Below are 21848 nucleotides of genomic sequence, written 5' to 3'. Positions count from 1 at the left end.
TGTATCTTCCCTCAATCTCACTCAAAGTCCTAACATAGCCCTTTCTCGGCTGAGATTTTATGTACACTGGCACGTTCTCGAGCCCAGTTTCTATTGATGCTAATGTTACTAACCTGGTACCGTCTGGTAAGTAACCTAAACTTTGCTCAGTGTTTTTGGGGCCAGAAATGAACAATATAGAGATAGCTTCTATGATGGCCATTCCAGAGTGTTTCTGACTTGACCAATTGTCTGTAGTGGTTTCATCCTTTTCAGTGACAGAGCACCCATGGGACAAATCCACCCTGGAAGTTTAAAGACCTTTCGTGGTCAGGGGCCAAAGCTTTAATATTCTTGTTACACCAAATTGTCTCCCTTTGGGGCAACTGCTTCCTTCAGAGATGTTTTATGTCTCAGAAACTCCGACCTTATTAGTTCTTGATTAATTTTCCCTCCTAAAGATGTGGCTGAGGCTGTAGAGAAGGCGTAGTGATTTGGAAGTGGCTTCTGACTCCCACAGAGTTCCAACAACCTGGAAGACAAGCCCCCAGACCCACTTTTTCAGTAGAGTATCTCCCAGGTTTGCACCAGAAGAGGGATGCCTGTAAAGCCATTGGTGCAGGTGGTAGTTGATAGTGACCTATCCTTGGATGGTAAAGGTTCTTCTACATTCAGGGCACCACGTCCTGTTCGTAGACTGTCCTCCTCTTAACTGATTCTGGCAGTCCAACCGTATTATTCGATAAGATCAGTAAAGGATCTTCTCTTACTAGAAGTGTCCAAGATGTTGGCAAACAGAACTGTGGAAGAGGTTATTAATGACTTCGTTCTGACCATAGACCTAAAGGATGCTTACTTTCAGGTCCATGTCCATCCTACTTCAAGGAGGTACCTAAAGGCCTCCCTTTGCAAACCGATCTTTCAGAGTACTATACTTCAGCCTGTCAACAGCCTTTTTGGGGTCTTGAATCTTTGCCCTTGTCCCAGCCTGGTCATATGCCATGGGCATCCTTGGGGGATCCAGTTCAACTTAGAGAAGTCCAGCCTTATCGCTTAACAATCTATCACGTACATAGGCATGGACATCGACTCGGTCCAAGTTAGTGTTTCCATCTACAGACAGGGTTCTGGGATTCAGGAAGCTAGCAGACCTTTCTAGAAAGGAAATAGTTCCCTGCCCTCTTGCGCTAGAAGCTCCACTGTCTCCCATCTCTCTCGCTCGGTGTAGTGATCTCTGAAGAGCCAGCGGTCTCAAACATTCGACAACCCTTCTCTCTCTGTCTAGGAGTTGTGACAAGTCCCCAATGGGGGCTGAGAGAAGAGAACCTGTTAGTGGTGACCCCTGTAAAACTTTTCAACACCTAAAATTACCTTCTGTTCTCTGATGCTTCTCGCCAAGGGGAGATGCTCACCTAGGAAAGTGGATGATCTCAGGTCGATGGTCACAAAAGGACATGGCCTTTCACATCTATGTCTTGGGAGATGAAAGCGGCACAACCAGTGTTATTCCACTTCAAAGTGGTTACTCCGTGGTGGTGATGAGCGACAACACCACAGTAGTGACCTACATCTCGAAACAAGGAGGTGCAACCTCTCTACTGCTCTGTCAACTAGCAGTAGAGTTCTACAAGTGGGCTCAAATTAATGCGATATCCCCCTTGGCGAGGTTTATCCCCGGAAAGAGGAATCTCATTGCATACCATCTAGGTCGATCAGTGACGACTAATTGTTTCGAATGGTCTGTGCTTCCTTTTGTGGTTGAGACTATGACTTCGTCGGGTTCATCTCTAAACATGTTATGAATTCCACCTGAACAACAAACTTTCAGCGTATTGCACTCCAATCCTGGACCCCGCCGCACCACCCTTGGGACTAGCTGGACTTAGACATTTCTACTGTTCCATCTGATTTCTCAGATTCTGAACAAAGTCTGAACTAGAGGTCAGAGTAATGCTAATTTAGTAGCACTAAGGTGACCAACTGCAGAGGGGTATCCAGACCTGCTGGAACTTCTCGTAGACATTCTAAAAGAACTTCCAGAAGGGCCAAACCCATTTAGACAATCAAACACAAAGTTCCACGAAGCAGTGCACTGCCTATTGCTGCATGACTTGAGACTATCAAGCATCTCCAAAAGAGCTTTTTTGAGACCAACTGCGAAACTTTCTGGATACCTCTTAAAGTTGTCTGCAGCCGTCTACAAACCCAAGTGCAAAAACCCTCTGTGATTGGTGTAGTTGGGAGAATATCTCTCCAATCAAGGGCACTGTTCCCTTGATTTTAGACTTTACTATAGTTATTGAAAAACAAGAAATTCCTTTTTCACTGTGATGAAGGTGCACTGCTTGACCTTGAGCCAGGCTTTCCAACTGAAAGGGCTTGATCTTTCCCCTTCATGGGAATTTTCTGCTCTCATTAAAAGTTTTGAGTGGACTTGTCCTCTGCAGGGATTCATTGCCCCACCTCCTGGGATGTGAAGATCCTTGAAAATGGTCCCCTATGAACCCATGTGTAAAGCCTTGGACAGGTATCTTACCCTGAAGATTAACTTTTTCCTTGCCTTAGCTTCAGCGAAGAGAGTAAGCAAGCTACGGGGCTATCTCACCTTATGTCACATTGTTATTTCATTGCTGGTAGAAAACAAAAGTGGGGTAACAATTTAAAGGATTCTAGTTTGTATAGTTAGGAAATAAGTGTTGAGATTTAATATTTTGATATGTTTATATTTGAATGAGCTGATGAAAGCTTTATCAGCAAAATTTTCTTGTAAAAAAACAAATATTCACTGAATTAAGTGAGCTGAATTGATTATTATTTCTTATTTTATTAATACATTGTCAAATTTCAGGGGAGCATATTTTACTATACCTTGTGATTATAAGTAGTAGGAGAAATTGATACATATGATTTGGAAATTGTTACATTTATTATGCCCTCAAGTTGCAAGTTCAGAGATGTTTCAAAGTACCTAGCTATTGCTAATTAAAAAGTAAAGTAAATTCAACTTCAACCTTTTCTCTCCTATGTCATTTTATTCCTTTCAAGCAATTAAAATATACTTGTGACAACTTAGCTTCTCAGTATCAAGATATATTTTTGTTTGCAGACCTGTGTGCCTTGGAATGAGTCATGTTGCTTCTCAGTATCAAGATAAATTTTTGTTTGCAGACCTGTGTGCCTTGGAATGAGTCATGTTGAAGATGAGTTGATTGGTACATATAGTAGCAGGTAACACAGTGGAAAGCCATTCAGCAATTGTCACATTTCCAACTGTATGCAGAATGAATTGTTTATGCCGTATGAAGAAGAGGAGGAGCAGCAGCAGCAGTGTGTAGACGGGTGAAATGAAGCGATTTTGAGAAGTAAAAAGACAGGATGGAATGAAGCAGTTTGAAGTGGAGTCACGGAGTGTGAAGGAGGGGACGAAATGAAGCTATTTTGTGGAGTGAAAAGACAGGATGTTATTCATGACTTTAGTGAGGTCATGCAGCGTGAAGGGGATTAAAGAGCCATTTTGAATAAAGAGTGGATGGAGGAATGCAGCAGCCTGAAGCAGTATACCAAGTAACGAGATAGAAGAAGTAGAAGTTTCTAAGAAGGGAAAAGATAGAAGGAGCAGTCACTACCAAGTGAGGGAAGAGGAGATGTGCAGCAGTAGTAAAGGGAAGACAAACAAATTTCAAACCTGCATTGTAAATGGTCTTGTAATTATTTTGCATAATGCTGTAAGTTGTATAAATACATGGAAATAAAAGAAATTTTCATTATCTGTAATGTTTTTATTTTGCTACATTTACAAATATGTATTTTCTTATTCAACATAACATGATTGGCTGCCTTATTTAGTTCATGAATGGTTGACTCAGTCTCCCTTAATTCATGAATGGCTGAGTTAATCTTCATTAACTCAATGGCCGCCATTGAGTTAATGAAGGTTAACTCATACATATTTCTTTTTCTATTCACTTCAAAACTTAGAAGCAAACTAGGAATTTCATTGTAACTTGTGTCCAGCAATCTAGAAATTTCATTGTAACTTGTGTCCATCAATCTCCTATTCAATGGAATGAAATTACTTCCTTCCTGCATGATTGCATTAGATTACAGGATTGCACACTACGCTGTTGGTCTCTGCATATAAAAACTCCATCTACTCAAGTACTTCTGGTAGGTAGGTGTGCAGTTAACTTGAAGCACTTCCTGTATTTGTCTTTGAGCACCAAACACTAGTTTGTGACACCAATTTTGCACCAGGTTTACTACCTAGACCTTTTGTAGAAGTTTGATCAGTTGCACATAAGTCGACAATGTTTTGTGATATGTCCTCCCTCAATCAATTTGGATGTTCAATCTCTTGTACAATTCTGCAAGAAATAAAGATTTTAGTCTGTTTTCAAGAAAATTAGTAGTATATTAAAAGTAAATTTCCCTCTCAACAGAAAAATCCACAGATCATAATTCCTTAAATACTGATAATTATATATGAATTTAAAATTTTTGAGCTGTGTTGGCCATTTAAAGTCCTTTCCAAGAATACTGAATATTTAACATTTCCTATTTACCCATTGTAACCATAACATGTATTTACAATCCTTTTGACGCCATCTTGGAAAGTAGCAAAATAAGTGATATTACTAATTCCACTTGACATTAATGTACAAGCCCTTTTAATTTACATAAAATTACTGTCATAGGTAGAGAAAAAATATTTCTTATCAAGGGATAATAGGACCCCATGGCCAAACAAAACCCCTTACCTCTACTTTACTATTTCAACAGATTATGACAAAATCATAATACATATCAAACAAAATATCTGTAAGTAACAAGGAACCCAAGTTCTTTAAGTCAACTGGACCTTGTTTGTAAAGGAGATCGAGAAGGATTTGAATTTGTCGTCGAGCTAAGCTAGTTTAATAGATCTTGGAAACTTGTTTAAGCCAAGCTTAGGAATTTCAAAGTTGGCTAAAAAAAAAGAAAGACTTTATCTTCCTTTGCGCTTAACACAAGACATCCAAAATGTTAAGCAACATATATTCGTACAGCCATCTTCAAAATGATAGTACAGTACTCCTGGAGTCAGATCCTATCCAGTGTCCGGTCAAGGTTTTTGCACGATCTGCATGACAGACCAGAAGATTGTAGCAACATTCCAAAAAGGGCTGTTAAAGTTTAATCATTCAGACTATCCTGACCATAGATTAATCCTTCAAAGGAGGCTCTGGGAAGATCTAGTTAAAAACCAAGTGACTTTTTACACCAGATGCCGAGAGAACTCCCTCAACAAATCGAGGCAAAGAGTACCGCAATCCATTTCAGGAGCTGTTAAAGTATCCTTTCTATGATATTGCCAACAGACGATGGTAGTTATACAGGTACCTCTAAGAAGAGCGGTAACAATTTCAGATACCAACCAGCTAGGGACACTTGGGAGGCTCTACGGTTATAGTGAGGCTATCATCATTAAGACTCGAGTAACTGGTCGTCGTCTTCCCAGCTGGTTCCCATTTTTATATCGGGTCGCCGTTGCGGATGGGCCGTTTCCATCTTTTTCTATTCTGCGCTTCTGCCTCATCAATCCCCTTCTCCTGTAAGTCTCCTCTCACACAGTCCCTCCATCTCTTTCCTGGTCTCCCCCTTCTTCTTCCCTGAACCTCCATCTCCATAGTATGTCTCCCAACGTGGTCCTCATCTCTCCTCATCAAGTGTCCATACCATCTCAGCCTCCCTTCCTGCACTTTCTTTGATATTTCCACCACCTTTGTCGACCCCCTTATGTAGTCATTTTTTATCCGATCCTCTCTTATCACCCCAGACATCCACCTAAGCATTCTCATTTCTGCCATATTCATCTTCTTCTCCTCTGTCTTCCTCATGCTTGCTGTTTCCGTTCCATACAGCATTGCTGTTCTTACCACTGTCTTATGAAATTTTCCTTTCAACCTCGGTGATATTCTTTGGTCACAAAGAACTCCTGAGGCTGCTCTCCAGTTGTTCCAGCCTGCCTGTACCCGATGTTTAACTTCATCTTCCATACCTCCTCCAGCAGTAACAAAGGATCCCAAATACTTAAACTTATCAACTCTCTTTATCTGTTCTCCTCTAAGATGAATACTTTCTCTATCATCCCCCTCACTGGTGGTACACATATATTCTGTCTTAGATCTACTTATTCTCATTCCTCTATCCTCCAGTACTTGCCTCCACCTTTCCAATTTCATTTCCAGATCTTCCCTGCTCTCTGCGCACAGAACATCATCATCTGCATACAATATGTTCCATGGTACTGCCTCCCTTACCTCTTTTATTAAAACGTCCATCGCAATGTTAAAGATAAATGGGCTCAGAGCTGACCCTTGATGTAATCCTACTCTCACCTCAAAATCCTCTGTCTCCCCAGCACTGCTCCTCACTCTAGTAAATATATTACGGTAGATCTCTTGTATCAGTCGAACGTACTTCTCTGGCACCCTGCTCTCTCTCAGACTCCTCCATACCTCTTGTCTTCGGACTCTGTCATAAGATAAGTAACTGGTAAACCAGGTAGACAACCACAAAGCAGAAGGCATCTAGGGGTGTACCATAATATGTCCCAAATGCTGCTGATGTTCCTGGGACTGAAGAGGTTTGTTGGAAGTTTGGAAGTTCTGGATCAACAGGAAGGCAGATGTCTCCTTCGATGGGGATTCCCAGAGCACTAACCCTTTCTGCAACACACGACTTTTCAGACTATTGGTCTTATTCCTTGTCAAGGGTAATTGAGCCATGTCTGCTAGAAAATTTTTCTTATATGGAATAGACCTTGCTGACAGCTCTATTCTATTGGATGTTCAAGTACATTGCTGCTTGCCCATGTATACAGGGTCTGTGAAACATTAACCCTTTGCTTATAGACCAAAATTACGATGGAGGAGTTTGTCCATTAATACTGGGTGTCCTATCTAACCCTGGTGGGACGTTTGCAATGGAAATAGCATTACTTGCCTTCAATTGGTCGAGATGTCAGTTAGTACTGCTTATGGACCACATCCCAAAGGCATTCAGATTCCCAAGGTGTGCCCCACCCTTCCTTGGATGTCTATGAACAGCAGGATCCCTGGAAATGGGATTCAAGTGGAACACTCCTAGAGAGGGTCTCTAATCCGCCACAAAGCCTGATCATACCATACTTCCTGTTCTATTCAAACCAGGTTGTCAAGAAATCGCCGACTGTGGACCAGCGATTCTTCAAACAACTCTGGTGTAGAAGCCCAAGTGGAATGAGTTTCCAATGATGAGAGAAGTCTGATAACATTTCCTCCATTGAGCTGGAAGTTTTTGGTCATCCAGAAGCAGATGTGCTACCTCCCTACATTTGCCAAGATGAACCAAACCAGTGTGTTATCAGCATACTCTGGTTCTCCATCTTCTGCTAGACCGAGAGACTAGGCTTACCAACTGAACATATCAGATGGTAGCAAAAGGAAAGCCAACTGTCTCCATCCTGGAGTATTGCCTCTGAGGAGAGACAGGAAGGTGCATCAAAAAACCTCAAGAGGCAATCCTCATGTTTAGGCACTACAAGCAATGAGCGTAAAAAGCTCGAGAGTGGTAGACAGTACAAACCTTTAGGTTTAAACTGGTAACTAAAATCCTTTCAACAAAAAGGTAGGTAGGTACTTCTTGTACTGAAGGATGGGTATCTAAATGCAAGTATTCTTCAGTTCACTGCTGGCAAGAAGTTTTCTATCCTGTTGGAAGACCACACAGTACTTGCCTTCATTGTGAATGGATTCGAGAAAAGGGAGCACTGTTAGTCTCTGGCCCCAGTTGACTTTACAGTAATTAGTAGACTGGAGAACTGTGTGTTAGACTTGAAGTGTCTCTCCATCCTTTTCCTACGAGACAAAAGGACTACTGACGAACTGGCTTCGGCTCAGGAAGGTTCCTACCTACTGACTGAGAAAAATTCTAGATACTTTTAGCATTTCAGAATTGTCCAACTCAAAGTCAAGAAGTGTGCAACTGCACTCGACCAGTGGTCAAAATGGGAAACTGTTTCAAGCTAGTCCTGAAAGCTGTTTTCAGAACAGAAGCCTGGAGGCCTTAGAACAAAGTACCTTTGTGCTGTCTTTCATTGGGTTACTGTTGTCAGACCTGTTCTCGATGAATCAATGAGCAGTGGAGGAGAACCACAACCTCCAGCATACTTTACTTCAGTGGTTACAAGTGTGAGGCAGGATCAACTATCTGCTGGATCTTAAGGAATTCCTTGGATCAAGAAATAAGACTTGATCCAAACAAAAAATCTGATCGAAAGAACCAACTACGGCAATATAAGGGCTAGTTAGACCTTTGAGAGGCACCAAGGTGCCAATTGATGGGTGTAATCCCTCCCCCGATAGGCATCGTGGTTGCATAGGAGGTCAATGAATTCATGAATGAGTGCAAAGATCTTATTGATCATAAAGTCTTAAAAGATCTCCGCCTGCAAGGGTACAAGTTGGGTGCTATATTCTTTCATCCGCCTGCAAAGGTACAAGTTGGGTGCTATATTCTTTCATTGAAGAATCCTTCCTCCCCTTTGAACATTTGCTTTTTGGTCCCCAAACTGAACTGTGCAATCTCTGTAAAAGAAGAGGATATGTGTTGACTGAAGTGCTTCTGGCTATCGTGTTCTCTGACGCTAAAGGGGAACAAACTGCTTTGGAGTTTGGAGAGGGAACGGAGACCTTGGCCCCACACTACATGCAAGTGCCTGTCTTTAGGAGAAAATGCTTGTCAATACCTGAGCAAGCACGTAGCTTCTCAGTGCTTTTGCAAGAACCAAGATCAGACTGAAATGTCACCTTGCAATACCTATTGCACCAACTAATTGGAAGATTTAAGTATCTCTAAAAAGTGTCTAGAGGGTTAGATGTCATATCATGGACCAGTCTCTTAAGTATGGGAAGATCTACAGTAGGTCATGGACTGACTATGTACCTAGGAAGATCTCAAGCATTGAAATATTTCAGCGCGTTGTTAGATCTCAGGTCTGGGAGCACTGAGATGGAACAGGTGAGTGTGCTAGTTCCCTGTAGGCTAAAGCAACAATCACCCAAAAGAACTTCAAATCATGTGAGAAACTTTCACATAGTGATCGATTATGGCGAACAAGAAAGAGCGAGGTGACCAGTTTTACAGGAAGTGGTCACAATATTGCTCGTGTATGTGATCATGTGAATGGAGATGATGGGTGATGAGAAGAACACAGATCAACCACATTATTGCACATACATGAAAGAGGCCAGTACATTTCTTCTATTGAAATAAAAGGCAAAAGATTAAAACGGCCAGATTAAGAGGAAGCAGAGCAACCTTGGGTTAAGCTAGCCATACACCTGCAGACTTGATCACTCAGTTTCAGCAGATTTGATCACTACGGACCAAATCTCCTAAATATCTGCCTGTGTATGGGGCGATAAAGATAAAACCTCACATCAAATCACTCATTTTGATCTTCCATCATGTTGGAAGTTTTTACCCCCGTACAGATTTTATCGCTGAGTCTATGGATAAATGCGAGAGTTCTTTCCTTCCTTAGAAGGGAGATACATATAATAATCAGATATCTTCATGACAATACACTGGCACATGATCATATATACAAACATATGCACATGCACACACATATAGGCCTACTAATAGAGAGAGAGAGAGAGAGAGCTCACAACCTTTAGTATAACAATCAACTTGAGTCTTGTAAACAATATATTTCATATTGTCAGTATCATCATTATCATCATTGTCACAATTAAGACTCATAATAAGTCGGCTAAACATCAAAAAGTCCCGATTTTGACTTTTCTGGTTGGTTTGCCCACGTACCCCTGCCACGACTGCTGAACACACACTGGAGGTGGAGTTGGATTATGGATATCTGAGCGATTTAGTCTGCGCAGTTAGTGGCGAGTAGAGCGGCAGATTTCATCTCTCGCATTCCATATCTGTTGATCATGAACGATCAAATCTGCAGGTGTATGGCTAGCTTTAGAGTACTCTTGCTTGTGGGTACACCCATGCACCCTATTAGTTCCTTACTTCCTTTCCTCACTGACTATTTTCCCTGTTGGAACACTTAGGCTTATTGTATCTTGCTTTTCGAAATAGGGTTGCAGCTTCGCTAATTATATTAACTGGGCCAAAGTCAAAGAAGTTTACTCTATCTTGGGAGTGGGTGGAGCCTACTCAACTCCTGCCACCTACTACAGACTACCTTGTTTAATGTATAAACAGCTGTTACAGCTTTGCTGAAGTCATATTCCTATTAAAAGACGAATGGTGCATCTTCATTTAGTAACAAAATCTTTAATTGGAATTGGGACAGTGAAATAAAGTGACCCAAGTAGCATTCGACATTTATTCCTCACGACATGAGGGGTTACCTAACTAGCCACTAATCCAGCATCAGGATGAAAATGTATACTTTGGTCAACTAAGTATTGACTATAACAAACAATGAAATTGGATATAAAAACTTATAACCTACCCTTCGATTAATATGAAAGAAATAAAACCATAAAATGACATGAAATAACTACAAATCAATTACACAATTACATTGATAAAAGTCAGAAAGTCTATGAGGTGTAACTTCAGATGAAGTAACATCGAATCTAACCTGTTATATATTAATTCTAAAAACTATTAACAGTCCTTTTCATGTATAATTCTGTTTAGCCCAAATCCATGCTGTGCCAAACAAAACTGGCAAGCATTTGAATAGGCAATCAATTTTACACTTCATGCCCCAGGTATACTCCAACCATTAATCCAGGTTTAGAAATTCCATTCACCGAAAACTTAATGATACAATACCTTATGAATGCATTTGATGGGAAATACCATGGATACCAAAATTAAATTTACTTCTGATAAAGCATAAAGTAGAAATGCAGCAATGGACTTCATTTTCATCCTTTTCCAGCATCGAGATTAAGATAAATTCTCAGAAACCATGCTTTCAGTTATACCTAGTGCCCTGAAAGAGAAAAATATGGAATCAATCAAAAGAATCTTCTATGGGAAAATTTAATTACTGTATATCAAACTTCTTAAAACTAAATCAAAATCTTATACCATAGCCTGAGCAGACATGCAAGTTATCATGTATTAAACTGTAATGTTTAATTCAAGAAACTATTCACCCTATTTCATATTCAAAATTTATATAGCATATAGTACAGTACATAATACTGCTCCATAATGTTAATGTATATTTCAACTTGAGATTTGTTACATAAGCAAATTTCCTCCTCAAGTGACAATTCAAGTTTCCATATAAAAAACTACATTTAAAAGTCAATGCATTTGCATGGAGATTTTAAATATGTTTGCAAGTAAATTAGTAAAGTAAATTTTACCCCTAAACAGAAAAACCCAAAGGTCATGATTCCTTAAATACTGATATATATAATTAACATATCATGAATTTAAAATTTTTGAGCTGTATAGGCCATTTAAGGTCCTTTCCAAGAATACTGAATACTTTATATTTCCTATTACCCATTGTAACCAATAACATGTATTTATCCTTTTGACTACATCTTGGAAAGTAGCAAAATAAGTGATATTATTGATTCCACTTAACATTGATGTACAAACCCTATTAAATGACATAAAATTACTGTCGTCCTAGGTAGAGAACAATTGTTTCTTATTTATCAAGGGACAATAGTACTCCATGGCCAATATAAACAAAGCCAAACAAAACCCCTTAGCTCTACATTACTATTTCAACAGATTATGACAAAATTGTAATACATATATAAAACAAAATCTGTAAGTAACAAGGTACCCAAGTTCTTAAAGTCATATGAACCTTGTTTATAAAGGAGATTAAGAAGGATTTGAATTTGTTGTTGAGCTAAGCTAGTTACTAGATCTTGGAAACTTGTTGAGGCAAGCTTAAGAATCTCTAACTCTGGCTCAAAAAAGAGAAAGCCTACCTTCCTTTGCATTTAACACTAGACATCTAAAATGTTATGCAACAAATTCGTAGCGCCGTTGCCAAAATGATAGTACTCCTGGGGTCAGATCATATCCAGTGTTCAGTCAAGGGTTTTTGCATGATCTGCATGACAGATAAAGAGGATTCTGGTGACATTCTAAAAAGGGCTGTTAAAGTTAAATCTTTCAGACTATCCTGACCCTAGGTTGATCCTTCAAAGGAGGGTCTGGGAAGATTAGTTAAAAACCAAGTGACTTTTACAGCAGATGCTGAGAAAACTCCCTCAACAAATTAAGGCAAAGGGTACCGCAATCTATTTCTGGGCTCCAACTGTTAGAGTATCCTTTCTATGATATTGCTAACAGATGATGATAGTTATACATGTACCTCAAAGAGGGGCAGCAGCAATTTCAGATAGCAACCCGCTAGGGACACTTGGGAGGCGCCACTGTTATAGCGAGGCTATCACATCATTAACACACTAGTAACTGGTAAACCACGTAAATGACCACAGAGTCAGGAGGCATCTAAGGGTGTGCTATAATGTTTCCCAAATGCTGCTGATGTCCCTGGGACTGGAGAGGTTTGCTGGAAGTTCTGGATCAACAGAAAGGCAAATGTCTCCTTAAAAGAGGATTCCCAAAGAGCACAAACCCTTTCTGCAACACACAACTTTTCAGACTACTGTACTGGTCTTTATTCTGTCCAGGGTGATTGAGCCATGTTTGCTGGAACATTATTCTTATATGGAATAGACCTTGCTAACAGCTCTATTATGTTATTGGCTGTTCACATGCATTGCTGCTTGCCCATGTATACAGGGTCAGTGAAACATTAACCTTTTGCTTGTAGACCGAAATTATGATGGAGGAGTTTATCCATTACTACTGGGTGTCCTAACCCTGATGAGACGTTTGCAATGGAAATAGCATTACTTGCCTTCAATTGGTCGAGATGTCAGTTTGTACTGCTTATGGACCACATCCCGAAGGCATTCAGATTCCCAAGGTGTGCCCCACCCTTCCTTGGGTTCTATGAACAGCAGAATCCCTGGAAATGGGATTCAAGTGGAACTCTCCTGGAGAGGGTCTCTAATCCGCCACAAAGCCTGATCATACCATACTTCCTGTTCTATTCAAACCAGGTTGTCAAGAAATCGCCGACTGTTGACCAGCGATTCTTCAAACAACTCTGGTGTAGAATTCCAAGTGGAATGAGTTTCCAATGATGAGAGAAGACATTTCCTCCATTGAGCTGGAAGTTTTTGGTCATCCAGAAGAAGATGTGCTACCTCCCTACATTTGCCGAGATGAACCAAACCAGTGTGTTATCAGCATACTCTGGTTCTCCATCTTCTGCTAGACCGAGAGACTAGGCTTACCAATTGAACATCTCACATGGTAGCAAAAGGAAAGCCAACTGTCTCCATCCCGGAGTATTGCCTCTGAGGAGAGACAGGAAGGTGCATCATGAAATCCCAAGAGGCAATCTTCATGTGTAGGCACTAGAAGCAACGAGCGTTAAATGCTCGAGAGTGGTAGGCAGTTCAAACCTTCAGGTTTAAACTGGTTAACTAAAATCCTTTCGTCAAAAAGGTAGGTAGGTACTTGTACTGAAGGATGGGTATCTAGATGCAAGTATTCTTCAGTTCGCTACTGGCATGAAGTTTTCTATCCTATTGGAAGACCACACAGTACTTGCCCTCTTCATCATGGATGAATTCAAGAAAAGGGAGGACTGTTAGTCTCTGACCCCAGTTAACTTTACAGTAATGAGTAGACTGGAGAACGTTAAGACTTCGTGTCTCCCCCTCATTTTCTTTCGAGACAGAAGGACAACTGACGAACTGGCTTCGGCATCAGGAAGGTTCCTACCTACTGACGGAGAAAATATCTTAATGCATCTTTTGCATTTCAGAATTGTCCAATTCCAGGTGGAGGAGAAGTGTACGACTGCACTCAACCAGTGGTCAAAATGGGAAACTGTTTCAAGCTGGTCCTGGAAGCTGTTTTCGGAACAGAAGACTGCAGGCCTTAGAACAAGTGCTGTCTTTCATCGGGTCACTGTTGTCAGCACTGTTCTCGCTGAATCAATGAACACCAGAGGACGACAACATCCAGCATGATTGCCTTCAGTTGTTGCGAATGCGAGGCAAGATCAACTTTATCGACTGGATCTTAAGTAGTTCTTTGGATCAAGAAATAGGACTTGATCCAAACAAAAATCTGATCGAAAGAACCAACTACGGCAATGTAAGGGCTGGTTAGACCTCTGAGGGTGCACTTAAGTGCTAATTGATGGATGCAACCTCCCCCAATAGGCATTGTGGTTGCCTAGGCAGTCAATTTACAGAAGTCAATGAATGATTTCAATAATCTTGGTGATCACAGACAAAGTCTTGAAAGATCTCTGCTTGTAACGGTAAAAGTTAGGTGCCATAACTCTTTCTTTGAAGAATCCTTCCTCCCCTTGGGACATGCTTTTTGGTCCCCAAATGGGACTGTTCAATCTCTATAAAGGAAGAAGAGGAATTGTGTTGATTGAAGGGCTTCCGACTCTCGTGTTCTCTGAGGATAAAGGGGCATAAGTGCCTTAGACTTTGGAGAGTGAACGAAGACCTTAGCCCCACACAACATGCGAGTGCTTGTCCTTAGAGAGAATGCTTGCCGATGCCTAAGCAAGCACACGTGGCTTCTCGGTGCTTGTGCGAGAACCAAGATCAAACTGAAAAGTCACTTGTTGTAATACCTATTGCACAAACTAATTGGAAGAATTTAACATCTGGAAAAGTCTCGGAGGGTTAGATGTTATTTCATGGACCGGTCTCTAGTATGGGAAGATCTACAGTAGGTTATGGAACTGTATGTAACTAGGAAGATCTCAAGCATTGAAATATTCCAGCGCATTGGTAGACCTCTGGTCTGAGAGCACTAAGAAGGAACAGGTGACAGGTGTGCTAGTTCCCTGGTGGCTAAAGCAACAATCGCTTAAACTTCAAATCGTGTGTACCAGATCGAATGGTTTTCAAAAGCTTGGTTCCTAATTACAGTGAAGGGCCAATGACGTGAGAACCTTTCACGTAGTGATCGATTATGGCAAACAAGAGCGAGGTGACCAGTCTTGCAGGAAACTGTCACATTGTTGCTCGTATACGTGATCATGTGCATAGAGACAGACGGGTGATGAGAAGAACCCAGATCAACCGCATTCTTGGCCATACTTACAGAGGCCAGTTCATTTCTTCTATTGAAATAAAAGGCAAAAGATTAAAACGGCCAGATTATGAGGAAGCAGAGCAACCTTGGGTTAGAGTACTCTAGCTCGTGGGTACGCCAATGCACCCTATTGTTTCCTTATTTCCTTTCTTCACTGGACTATTTTCCCTGTTGGAACACTGAGGCTTAATGTATCTTTCTTTTCAAACTAGGGTTGCAGCTTCGAGAATAATAATAATAATAACTGGGCCAAAGTCAAAGTGAAGGTTACTCTACCTTGGGAGTAGGCAGGGACTATTCTCCACCTGTTACCTACTACAGACTACCTTGTTAAATGTATAAAAAGCTGTTACAGCTTTGCTGAAGTCATACTCCTATTAAAAGACGATGGTGTGTGTTCATGTAGTAACAAAATCTTTACTTTTAATTGGGACAGTGAAATGAAGTGAACCAAAATAGCATTCAACATGAGGGGTTACCTAACTAGCCACTAATTCAGCATCAGGAAAATTGAGTATACTTTGGTCAACTAAGTATTGACTATAGCAAACAGAATGAAATTGGATATAAAAACTTATCTCCTACCCTTCGTTTAATATGAAAGAAATAAAACCATAAAATGACAGGAAAACTACAAATCAATTACACAATTACATTGAAAAAAGTCAAGAGTCTATGGTGTAACTTCAGATGAAGTAACATCAATCCTAACCTGTTATATATTAATTCTAAAAACTATTAACAGTCCTTTTATGTGTAATTCTGTTTAGCCCAAATCCATGCTGGGCCAATCAAAACTGGCAAGCATTTGAATAGGCAATCAATTTTACACTTTCATGCCCCAGGTATACACCAACCATTAATCCAGGTTTAAAAATTCCATTCATGGAAAACTTAAATGATACAATACCTTATGAATGCATTTGATGGGAAATACCATGGATACCAAAATTAAATTTACGCCTGATAAAGCATAAAGTTGGAATGCAGCAATGGGACTTCATTTCCATCCTCTTCCAGCATCGAGATTAAGATAAATTCTCAGAAACCATGCTTTCAGTTGTACCTTGTGCCCTGAAGGAGAAAAATATGGAATCAAACAAAAGAATCTTCAATGGGAAAATTGAATTATATTAAACTTATTAAAACTAAATCAAAATCTTATACCATAGCCTGAGCAGACATGCAAGTCATCATGTACTGAACTTTAATGGATAATTTAAGGAACTAATTATATTTCAGTGCATAAATACTGTTCCCTTGCAATATTAACCTGTTTATTCCAGGTTGAGATTTGTTGCATAATCAAATTTCGCCATCTAGTGACAATTTAAAAAAAAGTAAAAAACAAATGCTACTGAATCAAGGAACAGGTAATATCAGGGATACTATTAAAAAGTCTTATTTCTAGAATTTGGTCTCATTGGTTCTTAAGAGGTTCAATGATTATAAGTTCCAAATTTCATTTAAACTATATCCCATTACAAATTTTTTTTTTCTTTTTTTACGGGGTCAATTAAAAAAGCCAAGCTAACCCTTATCAACAAACACAGCTAAGTGTAAAATATAGCTACAAGCATAATCTACTGCAACAAAAATAGCCACAACAGAACCTATCAAAAATACACCAACCAGGTGCAACCCATAGCAAAAAAAATACTAACCATAATCTACCTTAACAGAAACTGCAGCCAAGCACATCCCTTCATTGTTATCCCCTACGACTATTGACGCAAAGGGCCTGTTAGATTTCAGCAGTCGTCTCTAGCTTGAGCTTTTAAATCTACTTCACGCTTCATAGTCCTGAGCCAGTAGGACTGGGTCTTCCAATTCTTCTTAAGATGTCAAGATGCCAGATAACTCTTAATCAATCAATCTTCCAATGCTTCTAGTGCCTTGTGAAGCCCAATTAAATGTTTGGTGAACTAATCTCTCTTGGGGAGTGTGAAAAGCATGCCCAAACCATCTCCATCTACCCCTTACCATAATCTCATCCACATATGGCATTCTAGTTATCTCTTATACTGTAGTTTAATTTCTAATCCTGTCCAGCCGTTTCACTACCAATACTCTCCCGAGGGCTTTGTTCTCAAATATAAAAAATCATAGATATTGGTTCATTTTTATACCACGACTCATGTCCATACAGTAACACCGATCTCGCTAAACTGATATACTGTATAGCATAATTTTTATCAGTAATTTCAGCTAATTTGATTTCCAAGTTTTATTTAACCTAGCCAAAGTCTGATTTGCTTTTTTCAATCTTTAATTTTAAACTCAAATTCAAAAGACCCTGTATCAGAGATCATAGTTCCTAAATACTAATGATTTTACCTCTATAATCCTTTCTCCTTCCATTGATATTTCATCTTCCATTGCATATTCCGTTATCATCTCTGTCTTTCTTCTATCTTGAGCCCAACCTACTGTGATATTTTCATGCATTCTGGTAAGTAAGCATTGCAAATCGGTGTTCTGTTAATAAGGATAGCATCATCAGCATACTCAAGGTCAGCTAATTTCTTATTACCAATTCAGTCCATTCCTCCTTCTTCCTCTAACTATTCTATGCATTACAAAATCCATGACAACGATAAACAACATAGGTGACAACATATTCCCTTGGAGTACTCCAATGGTCACTGGAAATTCATTTCATGGGATTCCACTAACATTAACTCTGCACTTACTATGCTCTTGAACATACTTTATCAAATTTACACATTTACATATTTAACGCAGAACTCTCCACAAAATTGGACGGTGCAGACTATCAAAGCCTTTTTCATAGTCCACAAACGCCATCAAAAGACAATTTCTATGCTCTACACATTGCTGTACCACATGTCTTAAAATGAAAATTTGGTTAGTACAACCTCTACCTTATCTAAATCCTTCGTGTTCATCTCGGCTTTTCATCAATCTTTCCCTCTAATCTCTTTAGAATAAGCATACAGTATTATACAATTTCACAAAGAAAAGATAGGCTCCAAGCTAGCCCATTCAAAGAAAAACCGTAGCAAAATTTAAATTGCCTCACTAAAACTTAGGCAAAGCAAAACCACATCAACAGAAGGCTGCAAGTGCAACCAGACAAAAATGCAGCACTGCAACAGAATAAGTAGCAAAACTTAACCCGCCGCGCCAAAACCACCACAAAGCATAACCTGCAATACCAAAGAAGGACGGCAAGCAAAATCCTAATTAAACACAAAATAGCAATCTATAGTAACAAAACTGCCACATGTAACCCTCTGCAATTAAAAAAAAAACTACCTAGTACAACCCTCTGCAATAAAAACAGCTACCAAGTACAACAATATAGTTAAAACAGATACCAAGTGCAGCCCTCTCTAATAAAAACAGCTACCAAGGGCAACCCTCTGCAATAAAAAACAGCCACTAAGGGCAACCCTCTGCAATAAATACAGCTACCAAGTTTAACTCTCTGCAGTAAAAAGAGCTAACAAGGGCAACCCTCTGCAATAAAAAAGAGCTACCAAGTGCAACCCTCTGCAATAAAAAAAGAGCTACCAAGTGCAACCCTCTGCAATAAAAACAGCTACCACATGCAATCCTCAGCAATAGAAACAGCTGCCACGTACAGCCCTCTGCAATAAAAAACATACCAAGTGCAACCCTCTGCAAGAAAAACATACCAAGTGCAACCCTCTGCAATAAAAACATACCTAGTGCAACCCTCTGCAATAAAACAGCTGCAAAGAGCACCCCTCTGCAATAAAACAGCTGCCAAGAGCACCCCTCTGCAATAAAACAGCTGCCAAGAGCACCCCTCTGCAATAAAACAGCTGCCGAGAGCAACCCTACTCAATAAAACTAACTACCAAGTGCAACCCTCTGCAGTAAAAACACCTACTGAGTGCAACCCTCTGCAGTAAAAACACCTACTGAGTGCAACCCTCTGCAGTAAAAAGAGCTACCACGTGCAATCCCCAGAAATAGAAACAGCTGCCATGTACAACCCTCTACAATAAAAACATACCAAGTGCAACCCGCTGCAATAAAACAGCTGCCAAGAGCAACCCTCTGCAATAAAACCAGCTGCTGAGAGCAACCCTCTGCAATAAAACCAGCTACCAAGTGTAACCCTCTGCAGTAAAGAGAGTTACCAAGTGCAGCCCTCTGCAATAAAAACCAGCTACCATGTGCAATCCTCAGCAATAGAAACAGCTGCCATGTATAACCCTCTGCAATAAAAAGTTACCAAGGGCAACCCTCTGCAATGAAACAAGTTGCCAAGGGCAACCCTATGCGATAAAATAGAGCTACCAAGTGCAACCCTCCGCAATATAAGAGCTACCAAGTGCATTCCTCAGCAATTGAGAGCACTACCAAGTGCAACACAGCAGTAAAAAGAGCTACCAAGTGCAACCCTCTGCAATAAAAAGAGCTACCAAGTGCAACCCTCTGCAATAAAAACATACCAAGGGCAACCCTCTGCAATAAAAACAGTTACCAAGGGCAACCCTCTGCAATAAAAACAGTTACCAAGGGCAACCCTCAGCAATAAAAAAGCTGCCAAGAGCAACCCTCTGCAATAAAACCAGCTACCAAGTGCAACCCTCTGCAGTAAAAAGAGATACTAAGTGCCACCCTCTGCAGTAAAAATAGCTGGCAAGAGCAACCCTCTGCAATAATAACAGCTACCACGTGCAATCCTCAGCAATAGAAACAGCTGCCATGTACAACCTTCTGAAATAAAAACATACCAAGTGCAACCCTCTGCAATAAAACAGCTGCCAAGAGCAACCCTCTGCAACAAAACAGCTGCCAAGAGCAAAACTCTGCAATAAAACCACCTGCCATGTGCAACCCTCTGCAGTAAAATGAGCTACCAAGTACAACCCTCTGCAATAAAAAGAGGTACCAAGTGCTACCCTCTGCAATAAAAACACCTACCACGTCCAATCCTCAGCAATAGAAACAGCTGCCTTGTACAACCCTCTGCAATAAAAACACACCAAGTGCAACTCTCTGCAATAAAAACACACCAAGTGCAACCTTCTGCAATAAAAAATTATCAAGGGCAAACCTTTGCAATAAAACAGCTGCCAAGAGCAACCCCCTGCAATAAAACCAGCTACCAACTGCAACCCTCTACAGTAAAAAGAGCTGCCAAGTGCAACCCTCTGCAATAAAAAGTGCTACCAAGTGCAACCCTCTGCAATAACAACGGCTACAAAGTGAAACCCTCTGCAATAAAAACGGCTACCAAGTGAAACCCTCTGCAATAACACCAAATAAGCTACTTAGTGCAACCTTCTGCAATAAAAACACACCTACCACATGCATCAGAGACGGCAGCGCATGACTCTCCTACAAAGAAGGCCGCACATAACACCCTCCTACCATTTGCGAAGAAAACGGGCGTTTTTCTATAGACAAAATTTGCTCTTGTTTTCCCCGTTCGTAACTACAATAACACCGAACTGCAAATGGAGGCCACGTCTCAATGTCAATAAATGAGAATATAATTATGCTAAAAGGTAAAACTTCATTTGTGACTAAAGTTACATATTACAAAGTGAGTTCGCGTGTTATGAGTGCCAAAAGGATATAAATTGGCCTATATGTATTATCGTATAGGCCTACGTAACCGATGTTAGTGTTAATATTTGTCACATCATTTGCGGACAAAAAACACAAAGAGCTATCCACCCAATCATAGGCATACGTGGCCAGTCAAATTTCATGCACGCAATCATCAATCCTGCTAACATATTAGCGTGGAGTTATACCTTATATTGAGGCATATATAAGCTATATTGAGGCCTCTAATACTTACGAGAGCAACACTTCACCCAAAAACCACGAACATTAACATTCCATGAGAATCTGGCCTACATATATTTCAATATTTAAACCAATGACGATATATGTAAAACGATATTAAAACAACACTACTCACCTTTCACACAGAAGTAATGATGTCAGCATTTACCTAGAATTCACATTCACAATTACCGGAAACTAAAACAAGCGAAAGTTATGATAGAAATTTACAAGTAGGATTTGGCCACGGGTTCCCACTCGACTGATAGTCTCGTAGAAGAGTATTTTTTTACATTCCAACTTCCAAGGACTCTCAAGTCTCGCAAGAGTGTCCTACACTAACGCCATCTATTGAGTAGAAGCGGTAACAAAGTACAGTGTTAGTGAAACAGGAAAAAAATATCCAAATGTGTTGTTAACTAATCATAATACGGGAATCAATGAAACTCGTAAAAAAATTTCTTATACATAGAATATTAATTAAAAAAAAGAGTAAATCGCTTTTGTTTTCAAATTGCCCCCCAAAAATAGAACATATCTAAGAATATTCATAAAAAAACTGCAACTCCATAAATGTTGTTAACTACTCATGATACGGGAATGAATGTAATTCGTAAAAATGTTTCTTTTACATAAAACATTAATTTAAAAAAGGAACAAATCGCTTTTGTTTCAAATTAACCCAAAACTAGAACTAAGTAAATATATTCATTGAAGAACAGCAACAATAGTGAAGAACGAGTTTCATCCAGGCTACAACCTTTAATATATACAAACATAGGTTTGCATAACAGACCAAATACGGTTCTTACTCATTCCACAGAAGAAAATGTATGAATAAATAGATGGATTTATATACTATTCAATTAATTATCTAATTAACTTGC

The 21848-nt window shown here is 39.9% G+C and overlaps 2 long non-coding RNA genes across 4 annotated transcripts in view; one reads left to right on the top strand and one right to left on the bottom strand.

Moving 5' to 3' along the window:
* Positions 1 to 3651, top strand: part of LOC137628346 (uncharacterized) — a 46044-nt gene extending 42393 nt beyond the window's left edge. For all 3 annotated transcript variants that reach the window (XR_011041343.1, XR_011041341.1, XR_011041342.1), the window contains exon 6: positions 3148 to 3651. This is a non-coding gene — a long non-coding RNA (uncharacterized lncRNA). The remainder of the gene's footprint in view (positions 1 to 3147) is intronic.
* Positions 3652 to 3964: 313 nt separating this feature from the next.
* LOC137628345 (uncharacterized) lies at positions 3965 to 21288 on the bottom strand. Its single transcript, XR_011041340.1, has 4 exons — positions 21098 to 21288; positions 16076 to 16239; positions 10819 to 10981; positions 3965 to 4343 (listed from the first exon to the last, which is right to left on the bottom strand). It is a non-coding gene; the product is annotated as an uncharacterized lncRNA (long non-coding RNA).
* Positions 21289 to 21848: the final 560 nt, after the last annotated feature.

This window comes from Palaemon carinicauda, chromosome 36 (genome assembly GCF_036898095.1).
Source record: "Palaemon carinicauda isolate YSFRI2023 chromosome 36, ASM3689809v2, whole genome shotgun sequence".
In the NCBI taxonomy this organism is placed as follows: domain Eukaryota; kingdom Metazoa; phylum Arthropoda; class Malacostraca; order Decapoda; family Palaemonidae; genus Palaemon; species Palaemon carinicauda.
The sequence above is the reverse complement of the archived record's forward strand: the minus strand, read 5'-3'. Positions and strand labels throughout refer to the sequence as shown.